Genomic DNA, 19,299 nt, shown 5'->3' with positions numbered 1-19,299 from the left:
ATTTATTTTTATGATCCTTAAAATATTGTAACCCAGTCAAGTCGACAGTCATTTAAGGTAATTTCGGGTCTGAACAGCATCTATTTTCTAGACGGCTTTACAATAATATATGTTTGCTGTGGGCCAAGTTCTTTGTGTAGGTAGCTCTGTGTTCCGAGCTGTTAACTGGGGGAGAGTTGTAGGATCCAGGAATTTCTAATAACTTGAAATCTGAACCTCCTGGATGGTTCAGGCCGTGCCATTTATAGAAGATATTTAGCACGGCAAAACAATATGCTTTTCTTCAATGTTTTATTTGTGTACAAACCGACCAACCCACCCAGACTTGGGTTTTTTTGTGGGGTAAAACTTGGTGTGAGACAGACTTTGAAAGTCTCAGTCTGAACAGGTCAAGGTGTTAAATGTAAAAAAGGGCAATAAGTGTAAAGAGAGACAATCTTTAATTATCAGTGTTTTGCTGTTGCACCACAGGAACAGTTTCTATGGGGCTTTAAAATGTATTAAATGGGAGCTGGAGGATAATGGGTTGTGTGATATCAAAGATGGTTCAGCATCCAGAGCAACCAGGAGGACTTGTGATGGCACAGAAACCAGCACAAAACCCCTGTAAGTATCCCAGAATGTGGGTGATCCTGTGGAAGGAGACACCAGTGCAATAACTTTGATTTTTAAAGACTTAACTCACTCGAAGCAGAGTTTGTGGAAGAACATCCCACCTCACCCTGCAGGCACTGACAGTCTCTGTCACCTCCACTCATGTTTTCATGTTGGTGTGGGGTTATTTATTAGCAGGGAGGAAGAATCAGCACAGCTTTTAGCTAAATCCGTGGTGTCTGTAAATCCAGGACCCTCCTCAACCTGGGCTTTAGGAGATGCTTCATTTCCTATCAGCTGTGTCTGTGCAGGGATAATTCTGTGATCCAGCCTTTCATTTGCTGTATCTTTACTACTTGTCCTGGGCCCTTGGCTCCATTAAGGGTGGATGCCCAACTCTGTTTATTTAGGCCTTTTTAATCTGACATTTCCAATCAAGCTAATTCATCCGAGAGAGACCAACCATCCTTTTATTTATTTTAGCCTATTTTAGCAAGGTAACCCAATCCAGACCATCTCCATATCTTGTTTACAAGAGCAGCTGTGGTGACAACATCTGTCCTGTGTAAAATGTCAAAAAAAAAAAAAAAAAGAAAAAAAAAAAAAGAAGAAGGGAAAAAACCCTGCTTGGCGAAAATCATAGAGGTATTAAAGTTGTTATTCAGCCACACGTGGCAAAATGAGCCTCCAAAATTATTTCCTGCATTATTCAGAGAAGAAAATAAAAGGTCAGAAGGAGGTATCAGAGCTGTGGGTGAGGGTCTGTGTCCCTGTGTCAGGCCATGGGATGTCCTGTGGAATTTAAGTGCTGGGATTTGTGGCAGTTCCAGAAGTGTTTGGAAAATGCTCACAGACACAGGGTGGGATTTTGGGTGTCTGTGCAGGACTTTGATTGTCCAGGTGGGTCCCTCCAACTCAGGATATTCCATGATCCCATGAATACTGTGCACAGGTAGAGGAACCTGTGTGGGAAATGGTTGTTTCATGTTTACAAAGGAGGTTTATTTATGAGAAAATAAAGACAGTTTTTTTCCTGATGTAACTGATCAGATAGATCAGCAAGAGAAGGTTAAAACAAAGGAAAAATACTGTTAAAAAATCAGGTTTGGGCCCAGTGATATCAGAACAGGCATAAAAGGGGTTGTGATTACGGTGATTATTTGCATATTAAGCTCTTGTAGATTCTGAATGGCTCTAAAGGGATTTTACACCTTGCTGGTGAAAACTGCTGATTTTAAATGACGCTGGGAAGTCGCTTTTGCCATGCAATAAACGAGGGGAAGTCTGACAGAATTCCACTCTGGGAGGTGAACTCACAGCAAAATGACATTTCAAACGTGTGAGGGAGTGCAAGGGAGGGCACTGCCAGGGTGACACAGCTTTGTGTCCCTGGGAGGAGGGAAAATTGAGATTGCTGGGATGCCTGGGCAGCTCTCCATGGCTTCTCCTGATCCCTGCTGATCCCTGAAAGCTCTTGGATTTCAGGAAGAGGTGGAAGCCTGAGGAATTTATTTGTCACTTGAGCTGGGGATGACCACCAGGAATGAGACCTGCAGAGTCCATTATTCCTTGCTGCTGTTGTGTGGTGGGCTCCTGTTTAAGTTCTCTGCTGCACCATGTGTGGTTTGAGGTGAACTTCAGGAATTCTCCTTATCCACAGTTTATGGAGTAGTATTGGAATAATATTTATTTATATGCACAGAAGGGGTTGTACATCAGGGATGGCAGAAGCCTGTCTTTGGCTCAGGTCTGATTTACCCATAAAAACAAACTCCATGGGCAGAGCTGGCAGAAATTTGGTGTTCCTACATCTCCATCCCAACCAATAATGAAATTATTTCGTGAATTAAAATACCTGTGTTTTATCCAAAAGCCATTTCTGACAGCAAAAATATTGTGAATGTTGTATATCTGACAGGCACCTCTTTGCTACTAAATCTGACAAAGATGATGTTAAATTAATGAGAGGAAGAATTGCCCCACTGACCCTTCAAATCTCAACCAAATCAGAAATAGATCTGATGAAAAGCACAGTGGATGGTATGGGAGCCAAACATACCTGAGAGAGCTCTTTGACTGCATTATGGCCCAGCCTTGTGACACACAGACAAAACTGAGCCCCATCTGCTCCTGCTGCTGCACTTGCACCCACGTCACAGAAAAGATTAAAACAAGATCCCAACATAAAAGTCGACTGATACGGGAGGAGCGAGTGGGAATTCCTGGAAGGAGATTATGAGATAGTGACAGCTTGGAATAAATCCAAACCTCCGTTGCAGCCCCGGAGAAATTGGCTTTCTGTTGTTCCATGTTTTCTGTAATGCAAACCAGTGTGTGTGAGGGGCTGGGGGGGATGTGATTGTCATTAGGAAAAGCTCTTGCCAGCACAGTAGCTCAGACACCAGGGGATAATGCGTTACACGCTGATGCTTTCCAGGATGTGGATTCCACCGGATTCCAGGGCAGTTGTGCTGCTGATTCCATCAGGAGGATCTGAACCCCAACCACAGTTTCCCCTGGTGGCAGCGCAGGTTAAAGATCCAGCCTTGGTCCACAGAAATTCCCCTGCCATGCTCAGGTTTCACCCCAGACCTTTGAGGTTCCAGGAGGAGGTTGGATTTCAGACAATGGGCAGAACAATGGGGGAAGCCACCCCCTGGTCCTGTTACAGCTTAATCCCACCCGGGGAAAGGCACTTCAGAGCTGGGACACTCCAGAACTCCTGCGGAGATGAAAGCACCTGGCAGGGATGTGCCTCTCCTTGACCCTGCCCAGGTCCTGCTCTGCACCCGGGTTTGGCCCAGGAACCACTGCAGGAGCTCAGGAGGATGGGGCTGATGGTCCTGACAGCACCAGAGCTGTGATCCAACCGAGCCCCTTTGGGCATCCAGGGGTGTTGGGGAAGATGGATCAGGGATGCCTTATCAATATGATTGCTTGGCAAAAGATTCTGAAAATATGAAACCTGTAATCGAAATAGAAGCTTACTTTGAATTGTAGGATACCGAGTCTTAGTTACTTTATGACCTAAAGACAACAGCCTGGCCAGCTGAAGGAGAATCTCTTTTAATTGAACAAGACCTTTCTAAGGGATCCAAAGGTCAGTGTAGCAAAAGAGAAAAGTCTAAAGAGTAGCTTTTAGAGTTTAAAATATAACACAATATGGTAATGTAGTAGTTCTTATAGGCTGTATGTAGATTCTATAGGATTTTGTGTCTTGTCTTGGTTGGTCACTGTAAATTAGAATATTCATCACAAGAGGAGATAGAATGGATTGTAACAAAGACCTTGCTCTCTTAGCTCTCTTTTCCCCCTACTCTTAGCTCTCTCTTATCCCTGCTCTCTTCCTCCTGCCACTTTGTTCTCTCACTCCCCTCTTCTCAGCTCTTACCCTCTTGCTCATTCTCCCTCTCTCTTTGGGGTTCCCTCCAGCCCAGGCTGGTGGCTGAAGGCAAAGCCCTTTTTACCCACGACCCTTGCAATAAACCCACATACTCTAGAATATCTCAGGTCAGCAGAGTTCCTTGTCCCTGCCGTCCTCGGATGCTCCTACACAGGGGAACAGAGGAGCACTGATCACTCATGGCCATAAAGGCAATCCCAGAGCCTTGGCTGAGCAGTGGTGACATCCACAACTGGGTGACAACGAGTGGCCCTGCTCTCCCCAGCCCTGCCCTGCTGTAGTTTTGAATTAATGCAATAAATTTGGCTCCCTGTCCTCTCTGCTTTGCTGCTGGACACGGCCACGTTCCACTTCAGAGGGAGCAGGTGCTGATGGCTGAGAAACCCGAGCCAGGGATCGATTGTGAGGCATCTTAAAAACTTGCCAAGATGTAAAAAAGAGAGTCTGCACAACGAGATTTTCTTCCCTTAGACCTGGAAAACTCGGTGGTGTCTGTGGTTTTGTAAAACCTCTCATACTTTATTTATTTTTATTCCTCTGCTAGCCCTTGGGTACAGATTACTTTCAAACAAGCTGGTTTACTGTTTGCATAACACAGGCTTAAATTCAGTTAGAAATGGATCGTTTTTCAAGTAAAATTCCCCAGAAAATAATTACAAGTATTCGGGGGTGTTGGGGAAAACATCAGAAATCTTTCTTGCTAAGGTCTGGTGACACCTGGCAATTAAAAATAAAAATCCATTTCGTGATCCAGACCTTCCTCCTTGTCCTTGGGGACAAATTAAACTGAACTGCAGAAGTTTTCAAACATACTTCTAAATCCAGCATCGTTTGCTTCTGGGTAGATTCTACATCCTACAAATTATTTCTTCCTGGGAAAGTGTCTTGGATTCATATTAATGAGGATTCCATGTTTGTGGTTAGGGGAAATTCAGTCTTGTGGCTTAAGCAGCCTCAGGACTCTCATTAAGTGCAAGAGGTTAATAATCTAAACTAGCAGTTAACTAGCTCTGGTCAGCAGAGCATTATTGCTCTTGGCTCAGGCCAGCTGAGCTGGTCCCTTGTCCTTTGCAGTGCCAGAAATGCAGGTGGAGACCAAACCAGGTGAGCTGCAGATGAGCCATTTCTAATTTTGGTGCTGGGGGAGATGTTGGGAAGTGTTTGGAGTGGAAATAAGAGGCTGATGGAAAAGCTATGTGAGGGGTGGGAGCTCTGGGGTGAGCTCTTCACTCAGAGGTGGTTTGTGTTCTGCTGGTTTGAGATCCTGGTCCAGGCAAAGGCTCTGCACAGGCAGCTCAGGCAAAACCCCTTTTTTTTTTTTTTTTTTTTTTTTTTTTTTTTTTTTTTTTTTTTTGTGGGGAATAAGAGGTTGCTTTGCTGCAGCACATTCGAATATGGAGAACTCTCAGCAGTGCTGGGCTCTATGTGGGGAGGCATTTCATTTGTCCAGCCTGCCAGGGACAGCCACTGAAATAAATCCTGGAATTGCAGAGCCCTGGTTGGGATGGAGCTCTGAGATCCTCTGTCCCACCCTCCTGGTCAAGCAGGTCGGGTTGCTCAGGGCTGTGACTTGAACACCCCCAAGGGCAGAGCCTGCAGAACCTCTCTGGGCAGCCTGTTCTGGTTTTTGATTAAAAAACTGAAGAAATCTCTCATGCTTTTCCTTCTAAAACACCTCAAATTCAGCCACCTTCCAGTGCCTCACCCCTGGTAGTTCCCCAGACAAAGATGTGGTGGGATTCAAAGAGCTCTGAAGGTTTTGGGAGCTGCCCCATCACTGGGAGAGCCAAATCACTGGTGGCCAAAGGGGAACAATGGGCTCAGTGTCAGCAGCCCAACATCCCCTTGTCCTCCAGGCTTTTCCCTGCTCAACTCCAGCCCTTATTTTGGTAGGACAGACCAAAGGTTTTTGATTGCTGTCCTGATGAGTATTTGCAAATTCCACCTTCCAGCTGGTGGCCAGTGCCCCCACACTTTTGTCCCTCTCCTGCAAGGACAGCCTGGTCCCATCTCTGCATCCTCTGCTCAGAACCAGTGCTCAGGTCTCCTCTTTGCCTTCTCTGTGTGCCAAAAAGGGTCACCTCTGTCCGGTCCCACTCCAGCCCCTGTCCTTTGGTCCTGAGGTCCTTTGGTGAATCCCAAACTGGACACAGTGCTCCAAACCTAATGGGAAAAGAGGGAAATGTTCATTTTCCTGGCTCTGCTGGCTGCATCCTCACCAGGACATGGGATGTGGTTCCCCTTCCCATCCACCAGCAGGATTAAGTTACTTTGTGGGTCAAGAGCCTGAAAGAATCAGCTCAGGTGTTCCTGACGTTGAAGAATTGCTGCAGAAAGGGGAGGGCAGCCACAAATTGGCTCTGTCCTTCTACAGCCCATGGAAACTTTAGTTTTAATTGCACAGACTCCAAGCAAATTAAAAAGAAGCAGCCAAATCAGTTATCAGGCTGCCTTCCTGCAGTGTCCTGACAGGTCCCAGAGGCCTCTGCAGAGACAAGGTTTGTCTGGTTTCTGCCACATCCTCTCTTGCCTAAATTTAGAGATTCTAATCTGTGAGAGATCTTTTTATGGAGCAAACTCTGTTCTCAGTAGAAAAAAATGGGACATGATCAGATACCTTAGAGTGATGCCCCCCAACCTTTCTAATGTGTTCATTTCAAGGATACAGTTGATTTTAGCAGATGTCTCCTGTTGGAGCATCCACAGATTTATATTCTGGTGTTTTTAGAGAAGAAATCCCCCAAAATCCAGAAAAATCACATTTCATTTAGTCTTGCTAACATCAATCTGAGAACAAGCAGCCAAGATGTTGTCTGGAAATCCAAAACATTATTATGGAGAATCAGACAGAGCCTGGGCTGAGATGTCTGAGAGAAGAACTCTTTTTCCCCAAGGCAGCCCCATGTGCTGTCACAGCTCACACCACCCTGAGCTGCCTTTTCACCCGCTGCAAAAGGGGAACGAGATTCATTATTTATGATTTTTGGGAGGGATAGAGATGCTTTTGCTGTCTGTGGTCTCCAGGGTGTCTCTGCTGCATCAACAGGCAGCTGAGGTTTGGTGGGGGCAGCAGGGGCTGCTCACAGCCAGTGCAGTGCTCAGAGCACTCGGGAGCCTCTTGTTGATGTGGTTTGGGGCTGTTCTGAAGCCTCTCTCGCCTTCTGTCAGGCTCTGCACAAGCAGTTCCCCTTGGGAAGAAGTGCCTGGGACTCCAGCCTAGCCATACATCTCTGTCAAAATCCCTATGAATAAATTAACCTTTCTAAAGATTAGTGCACCCTAATACCTCAGGGTTTTTTTTTCTTTTTCTTTTTTTTTTTCTTTTTTTTTTTTAACAGAACAAATGCTAAAAATGCCTTGACAGACCTGGCTGAGGTTTGTGCTGTGGAGCATCTACAAGGGATTATGCTGTGAGTGGTGTTAAAGGCACAGCCATGTGAGTGTGGCCAGCACTGGCTGGTCCCCTCCTCTGGAGAAGGACAAAACACACCTTTATGAGTAGGAAATCCTCATTTAGGCAAATCACTAAAAAACTGAAGAAATCTCTCATGCTTTTCCTTCTAAAACACCTTGAATTCAGCCACCTCCCAGTGCCTCACCCCTGGTAGTTCCCCAGACAAAGATGTGCTGGGATTCAAAGAGCTCTGAAGGTTTTGGGAGCTGCCCCATCACTGGGAGAGCCAAATCACTGGTGGCCAAAGGGGAACAATGGGCTCAGTGTCAGCAGCCCAACATCCCCTTGTCCTCCAGGCTTTTCCCTCTTTCCCCAGCCCTTATTTTGGTAGGACAGAGCAAAGGGAGGTCAGGTATCTGTGGCTCCATTCTCCTGCCATTGAATTGCTGGGGTTGATCTGATCCTTTCCAGGCGGCCGGGGCCATTCCAAAGATGGCAAGGGAGTTGTTTTGATTTTTGATCCTTTTTGAGATGAATTATGGGGAGGAAGCTGTCTGCTATCAGAGGAATTAGTCAAATTCCTTGTCAGATGTGCAATCCCATTAAAAATGCATTATCTGTTTTCAAAGCTTAAGTGTGGGTGTTGGTTGAGAGTCTTTAAAATATTATTGTAAACTTTCACTGAGAAGAAGTATTCCTGAGTCTTTCATGAAGGCTAATCCCACTTCAACTACCGTAAACCATCAACTTCTGGGGTGGCCCTCGTGAGCAGTGCAAGGCCAAGGCATGCCATTATTCTGGGAAAATCCCTCTGGAAGATGCTCACATTTGTTTTATGACGTTATTAGCAGCTCAGCATCGAGCTGATTTGTTCTGATAATGATTCTACTCTTCAAATAAATTCTCCCTTTGCTTTGAGGGTTTCAAACAACTCCCTGAATCCAGGGCTGAACTTGTCCCAAATGAGATCCCCAACTCTGCTGCCAGCAAAGAGTAAATTTATGGTTTTTAAATCTATGTGCTCCTAACCTGAATATCTAAAATGTAGATGGAAGGAGTCTCAGTCAGAGCTTTGAAGAATGTGCTCGTGGAGGGAAGCCACAGGTTCTTCTGTGAGGGATTAACGGGATATCCTGGAGCAGTCAGTGTCACTCATTCTTTGGAACACAAGCCAAGGAATTTTAATAAGCAGATAAAGATGCCATGTAAACTTCTCTTTTTAAAGTACCTATTAGCTGCAGAATCACACACGCTTCCTTTTCTTTTCTTTTTTTTTTTTTTTTTTTTTTTGTTAATTTTTGACATACAAATAGGATTTCCAGGAGAATCTCACAGATTTCAGATGCCTTTCACTGACACAACTACAGCATGGCTCCAGCTGGATTTACAGTAGCCATGGCACATCATAAATGATGCTCTGGGGCCAGCTGAGCTCTGTTCCATTGGTTATTTCTCTGAACCTTTGCTCATTGGAATTATTCTTAGAGAACAGGGGTAATTCCATAATTTTTCTTTGCTTCTCTGAGCCTAATTGGGGTGGCCACAAACCTGCAAATCAGCCTGTGCAACAAAGGCACATATTTTAATGATGAAAAAATAGGGTGGTCACCTTTTCAGAGGAAGGAAACAGCCTTGGCTGGCACGGCCTCCTCTCCAGGCCTGTGCCAGCACCGAGGGCCATGTTTCATGTTACTTTGTTTTTCTGTTCCATGCGAGGAGTTGGCAGAAAATAGGCAAATTCCTCAGGTCTGGCTGGGTGCTCTGGCTCTGGCAGTGACCGTGTTTCCTGCCTGCATCTCTGGCAAGTGGCTCAGTTTCTATAACAACTCCAGCCCTCTGTGTCACTGCTGGGGAATGGAGCCCAGCTTGGTGCTTATCTCCTGAAATACCTAAAAAAAATTCTGGGTTTAAATCACTTTTGACACCGTTGCAAATCCACCTGTTTAAATATTTTCCAGACAACAAAGTATGAGAGGAATAAAGCACATCAGGAGTGTTGGGGATAATGAATTGTCTTTGAGGCTTCTGAGGTGCTTTGGTTTGATTTTGATGGTGGCTGAGCTCCCCAGAGATCATAACTGGGACCTGTATATGAATGTTGAATAATCACTCATTCTTTAGCCAATCCATATAAAAATTCAGCCCAAAATTACAGTTTGAAGAGAGTTTTCTTCTCTCCTCTGCTAAATAAATGAAAGGGCGCCAGCAAATATTCCCCTCCACCTTTCCAGGCTCAGCCAGCAGTGAATCTTCAGAATCTTAACTGATCTACTTTGTGAAATTCCCACCACTCTTTGCAGTCTTGGTCCCACAGAGCTCACATTGTCCCAAACATCAGAGGCAGAGCCCTGCCTGACATTGCCCAGACAACCTCATAACCCGGTAAAAGCCAGAAAATAAAGCAATTCCCTTGGATCCCAAGTGCTAAGCAGAGAACATGTGGTGCTCAGCTCTTCCCCAGCCCCACGAGGCAGCTGCAAACACAAGTTATTGCAAAGCTGCAAAGCAGAGGCGGTGGCACTTCAACGTTTCCTTGCCTAGAATGGGTTTATCTCAAAATTTTTTTATGTTATTTCAACAGAGTGGAGTGTTTACCATAAATAGCAGGGCCTGCAGAAAGCCTGTTGGAACACTCTTCCTACTGTGAAGCAGCAGTACCTCAAGCCTGAACCAATTTAGGGGAGGCATTGGCCATATGATTTTAATATTAACAAGTGGAGCAAATTTGTGAGTGGGCTGTTGGCCGGTTTCATAGCGAGGGGCACCTGCAACCCATCAACACGAGGCTCAGGCAACAAGGTGTCAATGCACAGGCGGAATAAAAACACGAATTTGGTGCGTGCAGGGATCACTCAGCTCGTGGGGAGGTGTTAACATGAGGGAGGAGAGGAAACCTCGCTGGTTTTTTGGTGCTTTGTGAGCAATGGCCCAGCTCTGAGAGAGGAGAGAGGCAGGGCGAGGGGTGGGAGCAGGGATTGAGGAATTGGAAAGGCAGGAATTGGCCTTGACTTTGTTTGAGGAGGCAGGAGAGAGAAAGCTCCTGTGGCACGGGGGTTGTGCAGGTCTGGGAGAAATTTGGAACGTGCAAGAGGAGCAGGTGGATCTCTCAGCACAGAGCAGAGTGTCCTGAAGTCACCCTAAAACTTGTGTTCCTTGAAGGACCTTGGAAGGATCCTGGAAGAACCTTGAAAGGATCCTTCCCAGCTGTGTCCCGAGCTATTGCTGACATTTTTTGCAGGGGTGTAATTTCTTGCCCTATTTCATAGATTTCTCCCTTCTTGCGACATCCCAGAGGGTGATCTCAGCCCGGTGTTATGTTCTCTCCATTGTGTGCCAGCTTTGAGGGTGTATTTCCACTTATCTGAATAAGCACAGACCCACAGTGACACGATCCAGGGGCAGGCAAACATGGGCTGTCACAAAACCATGGGCCTGTGTTTGAGGGAACACAGCTCACCTCCTGCTCCCACCTTCCCCTCTGACAAACATCTGGAGCTGCTGTGTCCTGCTGGGGTTTTCTTTCTGTTTGCCTTTCCCCCTTTCCTGTTGCTTTACTTCTTTATCCAGGCTGGGAATGTTTGGGGCTGCTCAGCCTGGAGAAGAGGAGCTTGTCTGGAGACCTCTTTGAACCTTTGTCCTGGGTTGCAGTGTAGGATGTACACCAAGTATTTATTCTATCACCATCTTCATGAGCTGTTGGAACCAGGTGGGGCAGTGTTTTCCCAGGCCCCTCCTTTGGGCTCTTCTGCTCATGGCCCATCAATGCCTTGCCCAGGACTCACAGGGAACTCCCTCCAGGAGCTCTCTCTGTTTAATGGGCCATCAAGGAGCCACTGCACGACTCCTCATCCCATTGGGAGATGCTCCATCCAGGGGGAGGAGCCAAGCATTCTCACCTGGATATAAACTGGTATGTGGGACAGTGCAATGGGCACTTAACCCACTGGATTCCCAGAGCTCCCAGACCTTTCTGTGGGATCACTGCTTCAGGAAGAGCCCCTCACCTGGACTGCTCCCACCACCCTGCTCAGGGTGTGTTCTGACACTGTCAGTGATCCTTTGTGTTATTGCATTTATTTTATTTTATTTTTACCTTTTTACCTTTCTTCTTATTAAATTATATCTCTGACTTGGAGCCTCTCATTCATTTTGCTTTTCAAACCACAACAACCTTCCAGGACCTGAAGGGGCTACAGGGAAGACAGAGAGGGACTGTTCACCAGGAACTGGAGTGAGAGGACACCTGGCACAGGGTGCCCAGAGAAGCTGTGGCTGCTCCTGGATCCCTGGCAGTGTCCCAGGCAAGGTTGGACAGGGCTTGGAGCAACTTGGGGTAGTGAAAGCTGTCCCTGCCCATGTCAGGGGGTGGAATGAGGTGATCTTTAAGGTCCCTTCCCACCCAAACCATTCCAGGATTCTGTGATTCCAGGGAGAGGAGAGGTTCAGTCATGCTGCCCCATGGCAGGGACTGGATGAGCTTTAAGGTTTCATCCAGCCCACCCCATTCTGTGATTCTCTTGCTCAGCCAGCCTTGACTTATCCGAATCTTCACCCTCCACCTCAGGAGGTTCACACACACCTTTGGGGACTTTCCTGTGTCCACAGTCACTCTTCAGCACATCTGGAACAACACCAACCTTCTTTCTCAGTCCAGTTGACACCCTCTGAGCCCACACTCTGCTCTGCCAGTCACTGTTTCCTGTCATTTGCCATGGCCTCTTCCCTGGAGGTAAGAAAATAACCTGGCTCACTCCTTCCCAGTGGTAATCTGTTGTTTTGGCATCCTGTGAATGACTGGTTTCAGGCGAGTCTGTCAGTGTCCCTTGCCAGCAACCAGGTTTTTGGATGTTTGCTTTGGGAACATTTTGTGGTCGAGTGGCTGTGTTCCATTCCACATGTAAACACCAGTGAAACTCACATTTAACAGTTCTAAACACTTGGACACTGGTCAAAGGGGCTACTCCGCTTCTCTTTATTTAATACACTGAGATTTTGCATAAAGTACAGAACAATTTAGTAGCAGGAATGCCCAGGACCTGCCAAATGTATGATTTTGTTTGATTTTATTTTTAAAAAATGCCTAGCACACAAGCTGAGCCTTTATTTGGAAGGAGATATCGAGAAAGCAAAGCTTAATTGACTCTCAGACTGTACAATTGGAGTCATGTCTAAAAGCAAAGCTGCCTTTTCCCTCAGCGTGTGCTCGTTCTGGAGGCCACTTTCCACTCCAATTTGCATGAGTTGAAACCACAGTAACTCCCCACACGGCTGTGCCAGCATGGCTTGAGATTGGAACTGGGTCTCCAGCTCCTCCAAGCTTTGTTTTTACTTTCTCAGTCATCTGATTGCTCCCAGTGATGCCAATCTGGGAGTCTGGCTGCAGCACCAGGGCCTCGTGTCTGCTCAGCAATTCCCCAAATCCAGAGCTTTTCCTGCTTCCTCACGTGGCAGAAGGTGAGTGTGTTGCCCTCTGTGCGTTTGGGCCACTTCATTTTATACTCTGGATTGTTTGTTGAGGATCAAGCACTGAACTCACACTCCTTTCCCACACTCATGAGAAATCCAAGTGGTGCTGCTGACGTCCTTCCACGTATTTATGGTGAGTTTCATCCACTGTGTGATGAAACCACCACTTCCAGACTTATTTTAGCTCTAAATACATCCTTTAGTCCTCCAAAAGCAGAGCCTTTTCTAGTGAGGGACCTGGGAGCAGCAGAGCTCAGCCTTTCAGGCATTTGCAGGTTCAGGGCACCTTCTGGCTCATTGAGCACTTGTGGGTTTTCATGCCCAGCCCAGGGAGGACTGAGGATCTCTGGTAGCACTTGTTGGTGCTCCACAGCTTGTCTGCTCACATGATGCTGGCAAACTGCCTCATTTCCAGCTGCTAAATTGCATTCAAAGGCCATTTAAAATACTTTCCTAATAAAACTCGCCTATAAAAATAGTTACTATAGCTGCTGCAAGGATGTTCTAGGAGCCGGTCCAAGAGACAGTCCCTGCTGAGATGAGATCCACCCTACTAAAAAAAGCTGAGAAATTGCAGCCTTAGCAGGATTCCAGCAGGAATGAGCAGCAGCAAAGTGGCAGCGGAAGCGTTAATCAAACCTTGGGCTTTCTTAGTTAATGCACAGTCACTGCTGCAGCTGATGGATCAGATACGGAGCAGGGCTTGTTGGGTAGGGTTTCTGAGCTGTTTAAATATGTTACAGCCTGGCTTTTAAAGTAGAAGAGCTTGGATTAATTGAGTAAGTGGCACTTAAGAGATTGCAGTTTAGGAGGACGTGGAGTGTGGCTAAACACAGCCTGGGTGTTCGCTGGCTTTTCCCTCTCCCGCTCTGTGGCTGCTCTTTCCCCAGGCTGGGGACACAGCAGAGCTGCTGCAGCTTTTATTGCCAGGGAGCTGAGACAGGCAGCTGTGTGCATTCTTTGATCACAGGAGATAGCAGGACAAGCAGACCCAGTGCTGGTGCAAACTCCTTTTTTATTCAGAGCAAACTCTGCAAAGCTCAGTCCGGCTGCTTGGGCTCCCAGGAGGGGCAGAGGAGGGTTGGTACAGGTGGTGTCCTCCCTCTGGCCAGGTGTAACTATTCCCTCTTTGCCATCCCATTCCAAGTGTGCTGGAAATGGAACTTTTATAAAAGATTATTTTCTCCAAATGCAGCAGAAACTCTCAGGGGTGACACTTCCCTCTGAGCTTGAACATCTCCTCATGGAGGGGAAGGGTGGCTCTACCTCAGCCCCATTCAAACAGCTGATCCTTGAATTTTTCCTTTTATTTTCAATTCAGCAAGAAAAACCTCTCCAGGTCTTTGTGATTTGTGGAAAACTCTTCTCCTTCTTCTCAGCACTTTGTCCCAGGACAGAGACTTGTTTTTCTTCATATTTGGATGTGCCTGGTTCATATTCCAGCTGCCACAAATAGCCCAATTTCTCTTCCTTCATCAGGAATTTTTCCTTCTGTGCCATTCCAGTGGCAGACAGATCTGGATTGTCTCTCCAGAAGGGATAACAGGAACAGAAGGAGCTGTCAGGGAGCTGGTCCCTCTCCATGATTTGCTCAGAACTGGGCACCTTTGTGTGTTTTCAATATTGTTGTTGCTGAATTCCAGCTCTGATCCTCTCTGTTAATATGGGGATTTAGGGGTAAACCTTACAGGAACTCCTCCTTCACACACTTGAGCCCATACCAAGGATAAAAGTGCACGTCTCCAAGCACTCCTGGAACTCTTAAAAGCTTTTTACTGTTCTGCTCTCTGCAGAAAAGTGGAATAGTTTAATTACACCCTGGGGACCCAGAGTGGTTTTTCTATGAGTCCCTTTGGAATTGGGTGAATTTTTAATTTTTTTTTTTCTGTATCACCCTCTCCTTGCTCTCTCCTCAGTCTTTGCTTGTGATTTCCAGAGAGAAATTGTTGCAACACTTTGTTTTTGTGGTGAAATCAAAGCTGAGACACTCGGGATTGATGCAAATAAAACAGCAGCCATGGAGCAACACGAGGTGCAGAGTCTCTGCCTTTGGAATTGTCTCATTTGGGAATGCTAAAACATCGGTTTCTAGTGCTACAGAATCGCTTTCTGTGATTTTCTTCTTTTCTTTAAGCTTACCTGGCTTTGAAATGTGTTAAAATTAAAATTTTTAGGCTGCTAATTGAGCTGGTTTAACAAGATCTAAGATTGTAGAATCTCCAGGAATGAGGTTGTTAATTTTTGGTTTTTTATGGGAAGTTGTAGCACAGGAAGTGATGGGGTGTTTTTTAGTTAATTCTAAATGAAATATAAGAATTTTGCTTTCTAAGTTGTCTAATTCAGGAGTGGGCACTTAGAATGAGATTTTTCCATCCTGTCTAATTACTGTCTTAATTTTTGACCTGCCATGAGAGGCATAACATAGAGGGATATCACTTATTTCATCCTTCTCCTTTCCTAGAATATAAAACTACAGACTTTTAGGATCGTTTACTAAACAAGATCTTTATAAAGCTAGTTTGGCCCACATTATCCAAGTTAAAAACCAAGATTATTTACTAACACTGAATTTTTTTGAAGTACTCTAAGTGTTGACAACACCCATCAGCTTTAAAGTGTTATTTGTGCTTTTCCTTGTGTCTGTCTCTGCAGCTGGAATTTAGGAAACCCTTAAGATATGATTTTTATAAATTTCAAGCACTGAAATGCCCATATTGAATGAATGGAAATCAATAAATATTTAGGATTTTATTGTAAGCGTGTAGTTTTTAAAGTGAGTTCTTGTCTCACCATCACAATAACCCTCTCTGCCAGTAGGTGGGGTTCCAATCCTGTTAAAAAAAAACCTGGGAAAAGCTGTCCATGAGTTCTCCCCTCTCTCGCACTTCCATCCACAAGCTGGCCACATCTGGAAATGTTTGATTTGATATAGTGTCGTTTTACATTGCAGAAATGAGCGTAAGCGGTTTTTTAACCCACCAAGTGAGAAATGTGATCTGGGTTTTACTACCGACCCTTTAAATAAAAAACAGATCGCTTATTAAACCATTATCTATCAAGGATATGGAGAGGGGTTGGAAATATCCCAGGATCAGGATGGGAATTGGAAGGGACACATTTCTGTCTACTGTCCTGCCTTGATGGGCAGGAGTGCAGAGCTGAAATACCTCACAGGAGGGGAAACAAATGCAGAGAGACAGGAAAAAGGAACAAATCCATCTCCTCTCCCTGTGTCTGCCTTGGCTTTGACCGTCCCCGCTCAGGCCTGGGGCAGTGCTGATAGGAAAGCGCTGAAATGTGTTATCAGGTGTTGCTTGTAATCAGGGCTGGGGTAAAAATCTTCTCTCATGAGCTCGTTGAGCAGGAATAGATCAGGGAAAAATCAGCACATCCCAAATCCCTCCTCAGTGCAGGCAGAAGGCAGCGAGAGGAGCAAACCCTGCCTTCAAAACTCAGAAACTCAAACTTCTGCCTTTAAAACTCAGAAACACAAACTCCTGCCTTTAAAACTCAGAAGTGCAGAGAGAAGTCCTTTGTGCCAGCTCTGCCCTGTGAACTGCAGCTCATTTCTCTGTGTCCCAGAGGATGCACTTTGCTTATTGCAACTAATTCAGCCCCTTGTTTTCACCCCTCTTTGAGTGATGTTTTCTCCTCCATAAGGGCACATCCCACTGGCTTTGACAGAGCTGCTTCCATGAACACAACCCAGCAGGGCTTGGCTCCCTTTAAATTATGACAGTTGGCATCTGAAATAAAATAAAAAAAAAAAAAATCAGATCTGAGATGGATTTTTTTTTTTTTTTTTTGTGGCCATCATGTTGCATTTAAAAGCTCGTATTACTTTGGTTGTATTACATTGCATCACACTGGGCCCAGTCAATGTGTCATAAAGCTGCCTGGTGTAATTGTAGCCTGCATTAAATGCACCAGAATGTCCCCCGAAAAGTGATATTTCATGCCTGCCAGCCAACGCCTCAGCAAGGATTAAATCCACCAAAAGTAGGTATGTCCAATTGTTCGTTTGGATCAGCAAATAATTCATTACCCACATTATCTTTTTTTTATTTTTTTTTTATTTTTTTTCTGAAATGTCACTCCCGTGTTGTAAATCACTACGGGGGCTGCTTAAAATGCCAGCAAGGGGATTTGTTTTAAAAGGAAAATGAAATTTTAGGGTTGATTCACACAGTAGTTTTCCCCCCTGGAGCAGGGCTGCCCATCTCCATAGGCAAAGTGCCTGTTTGGAGGATTTTTCTCCCTTTAAATTGTGATTCTCCCTGGGCTCAGTTTATTCACATAGAGACTCCCACCCAGGCACAGCCCTGGAGATGCTGAGGAGAGCAAAGTGGGTGTTGTGAATGGAGATCTTGGGACCCCCTGCTCTCTGCTCTCTTTTAGTGAATTATCTCAGGGAAAAGGACCATTCTGCTCTCTCTGTGCCTCAGTTTGCCCCTCTGGACACTGCTGTGTGAGGCCTGGCTCTCAGAATTAATTCTTACAAACTGGGATGAAGGGACAATGTTGGGATGGGGATGGAAAGGAGAGACTCAGGATCTCCTGAGTGGGGAAGGAGCCACAGGAATCATCAATCCAATCCCAGAGGCCCCAAAATCCCACATTAAGAGCGTTGTCCAAATGTCCTGGAGCTCTTGGGGCCATACCCATTCCCTGGGGAGCCTGGTCAGTGCCCAGCACCCTCTGGGGGAAAGAGAAAATACAGGAATTTTCCTGAAATTCAACCAAAACCTCCCCTGACACAGCTCCAGATGCTCTGAGAGCTCAGCACAGGAGCTGGAGCTCAGGAATTCCCTTCCTGAGAGCAAAGGGAGGTGACTCCAAGGATTTGCTGAGGTGGGAGCTGCTCCCATTCACAGGGAGGGAAAGGCAGGTTCCTTCCACCCCTGGGGAAACAAAAGGCACAGGAGGGGAAGGGAAAGGCCAGGATTTTGTGTGGCAGCTCAAATTCCTGCCAGGCCCAGGGAATGGGAAGGAGGGACCAGCTGGGGCCAGGCTGTGGAGGAGAACTGGGGTTTTGGCTGGTCCCAGTCTGACTGAGGGCTGGGCAGGGACTTTTGGGGGACAACAGAGATTTTCAGTGTGCACAGCCAGTCTCTGGCACAGGGAAAACTTGAGGAAAAACTGCAGAGATGTTGTTTTTCAGCACAGGAAGCTGCCAGGCTCAGGTTGTGCTGTGAATTTTGACATTGATGGAACTGGGGAAAAATAGAATAGCACCTCTGGAAGCACAAATTGGCCCTTTTCAGCAGTGATAATTGAAATATTTCAGCGTAATTTCAAATTATGGACACTCCAACAGCTACAAGTGTTGAGAGTTTCACTCTTATAAGAGTGATGACATTAAAGATCATCTCATTCTATCTCTTGTTACGTGCAGGGACATTTTCCACTGTCCCAGGTGGCTCCAAGCCCTGTCCAACCTGGCCTTGGACACTTCCAGGGATCCAGGGGCAGCCACAGCTGCTCTGGGCACCCTGTGCCTGTGTGTCAGACACATTAATTAGCCACGTAATTAACCTCAGGATGTGCTTCTCAAGAGCCTCTAGATTAATTCAGGAAGGAAGATGTATCCAGGTAGTTATCACCATTTAATTGCTGCATTTTTTCAGCAGAAAATTTCATGGAATATCCTGAATATGCTGAGTTGGGAAGGATTCACAAGGATCATGGAGTGCAATGTCTCTGTCTTGGCCTTGTTGTTATGGCATCATTCAAACTCATGGTTTGTTGTTGTTGGGAAGGTTGAGGAGTCACATTTGCTGGGAATAAAGCAGGATTTATTTTCTGCATTAGTTAATGGCACTTCCTCTCCTCAGCCACCGTTCCGACTGGAGGGGATGAATCTCAAGTAGAGCAGCAAAACTCTTGGTAACACTTTAACAGGATTTATTAAGTTTGTTTGCTTGAATAAACAGCAGAATCCTCAAGCACTTTCTCTTCTGAGGATTAACAAGGAACCCAGATGCCTGACACTGTGCTGCCAGGATTTTATGGGTGTCTTTATCCTCAAATACATTCACAAGCCCCAAATTTTATCTTTTTTTTTTAGGTGGCAGGAGGGACATTGACCCTGAGCACCTGCATTGGTGAGTCCCTCAGCTCATGGGTTTCACAATGTTTCTCCAGCTGCTTTTAAATCCATTGCAGTCAAGTAGGTTCAAAAGATTCATAAATCTGTGTCCCAAATTTGCACCAGCACAAATTTGCGGGATATTTACTCAACACAAACCCCGTTCCATTCTAATTTTAGGGGCCATTTTTACATCACCGAGAGTGGAAAACATCACACACCTCTACCGTGAGCATCAGTTGGGAAGAAATAATATTGTGATTCATGTCCAGGCATAAAAGTTTATAGCTATTATTTAATGCCTGTTACACCTCAATCCCTGTCTGTGTGTGGAACTTGTTTGCTGTTCATGTG

The 19,299-nt window shown here is 45.7% G+C and overlaps 1 long non-coding RNA gene across 1 annotated transcript in view; it reads left to right on the top strand.

Moving 5' to 3' along the window:
* Positions 1-5,025: 5,025 nt before the first annotated feature.
* LOC310918135 overlaps positions 5,026-19,299 on the top strand; it is a 33,894-nt gene continuing 19,620 nt past the window's right edge. Inside the window, exon 1 of the long non-coding RNA XR_014591597.1 lies at positions 5,026-5,101. This is a non-coding gene — a long non-coding RNA (uncharacterized lncRNA). The remainder of the gene's footprint in view (positions 5,102-19,299) is intronic.

Source organism: Zosterops lateralis (genome assembly GCF_965231275.1).
Source record: "Zosterops lateralis genome assembly, chromosome: 22".
Lineage (NCBI taxonomy): Eukaryota > Metazoa > Chordata > Aves > Passeriformes > Zosteropidae > Zosterops > Zosterops lateralis.
The sequence above is the reverse complement of the archived record's forward strand: the minus strand, read 5'-3'. Positions and strand labels throughout refer to the sequence as shown.